This window comes from Halyomorpha halys, unplaced genomic scaffold, assembly GCF_000696795.3.
Source record: "Halyomorpha halys isolate HHAL.00 unplaced genomic scaffold, Hhal_1.1 Scaffold190.1, whole genome shotgun sequence".
In the NCBI taxonomy this organism is placed as follows: domain Eukaryota; kingdom Metazoa; phylum Arthropoda; class Insecta; order Hemiptera; family Pentatomidae; genus Halyomorpha; species Halyomorpha halys.
The window spans coordinates 253365-255521 of record NW_027105456.1 but is presented as its reverse complement, the minus strand read 5'-3'; positions in this window follow the sequence as shown (position 1 = coordinate 255521).

The following is a 2157-nucleotide window of genomic DNA, read 5'->3' as shown; positions in this document are numbered from 1 at the left end:
AACAATCTTATAGTTTAAACAAATTAAATTATCACTTAGCATTACTAGGGATTTAAGAGAAAACCATTTTGTTGAATTTTTTTTAATATTTTAAACTTTCAAATTTCCAAAAACTCTAAAACAATTTTTTTAAAATTTATTTAATGTAACTTATAACTGTACCAAATAATAAGTACGATAAGTGAATGGGATGAATATTTCAAACACTTCAAAATCTTGCATAAGGAACCACCTATTGGTGGTACATACTACAAGCATTAATTTTAATAGAAGGTCCCGTGGCCATCTTATTTTCAGACGCCCCGGAGGATTATTAGGAATTGTTAATGATGAGAGATTGAGAACTAATGGCTTAAGATAGGTAAGGAGTTTGGAATGAAAATACGCATATGTTTTGGGCCAAATATGCAACGAATGGAATGAGTTTATTTGTAACGCAATAAGGAGCATCAAGGATTTGTTTGTTTGTTTGGTTGTTTAGTGGCGCCCAAGTTCATTGGTCGTCAACGCCATGTATATTTTATTTAATTTTGCTAATATTCGTTAAATTATATTTATTTCTTGATTTGATTATTTTATTTATTTATTTATTTTTATTTATTTATTTCTTCCGATCAAGTTATATTTTTGTCAGTAAATTTTGTGATTTCAAAAACCGAAACACCAATTCTATTGCCTTATCATCGTCTACAATGGTTTTCGAGATATATTGGCTTAGTCCCAAGCTATTGAGGTGTGGTGTAAAATATGGGCATCGTTGGAAAACATGGCTTATTGTTAAATTGTTATTGCAATACTGGCAGTTCGGAGGCGTTTCTTATGATATAAGATAGGAGTGGGTGAGCCTCGTGTGACCTATTCTCAGCCTAGTCAGTTCAACTTCCTCTCTACGGCATTTGCTACTGGAGGTACCCCAGGGCTTGACATCCTTTTTAATAATTTTTAATTTGCTCATTGGGCTGCATCAAGGATTTTACGTAGGATTAAAACAAAATTAAATAGATAAAAATTGATATTATTGAATTTTTTTACCCTATGTTTGCTTATAATTTTTGTAATCCGAACATCCCCTTATAGTAATTAGTTCAGATTATCTAGATTACACTGTATTATAATATAAAATAGAAAAATATACAATTATTTCTGTTTTATTATCCTGTATTATCCCTTTATTTATCCATTTACTTACATTTATCAGTCTCCTTCATTTGTTATTGCCCAATCCTCAATCATACTTTTTTTGTTATCATAGTAGTTATTACTTCTCTATTCATTACTGCAGTTATTCATTTTAAACTCTATTATTCGTTACTATACTTGTTGTTATTTAATATTCTATTAATTTATATTTTTACTCTAATTTACTTACTACCTTTTTTTAATATATCATCTTTTGTTTAACTATATGTATATTCACTTAGACTTATTATATTTTACAACGTTTGTATTTTGTTTTTATTTTGAACTTATGAAGCCTTGCAAAGTGGGACGAAATATAGGTATCAAATAAATGGTTTTTTTTTCTGCTATTCTTTCACTCTTATTTTTTTAAATTCTTCATTTATTACAAAAGATTGATCTACATGACTACAATAAGGCCTATCTGGACAAACGGAGTTGAGCTTATGGGCTCCACTAATCCTTCAAATTCCTCTCTTATCCAATCCTTACAATCCAAAATCTTCGTAAAATTCTACATATTCCCTACTTTGTCAAAAATAAAATCACCTACACAGACCTAAATGTTCCATACCTAACCGATCTAGCCCGAACCAGATATCAATATACTACTCCCTAACTACCCAAACCTACTGGTTTCTAACCTCAATCCTCTTTCATTCCTGACAATCCTACGACGGACCTGAAAAGAAGATGGCCTCGAAAGCTTCTAATGTAGTAATATTATTAAAGTGCTACTAATGGGTTGTTTCTCTACATGCCTGTATCATACCATTATAATCTAACATTAAATTTATTTGTCAATGAACATAAAAAGTTTTAGAGTAAACAACTTACCTCGTCACATACAGGCATTATTAACAGAAAAACGACGGGCAATAGCTAGGTGGCATAGAACAAGATATCCCTCGGACAAAACTCATTACAATAAATTGACTAACAGACTAAAAGCAGAAATTAGAAAACACAGAATACAAA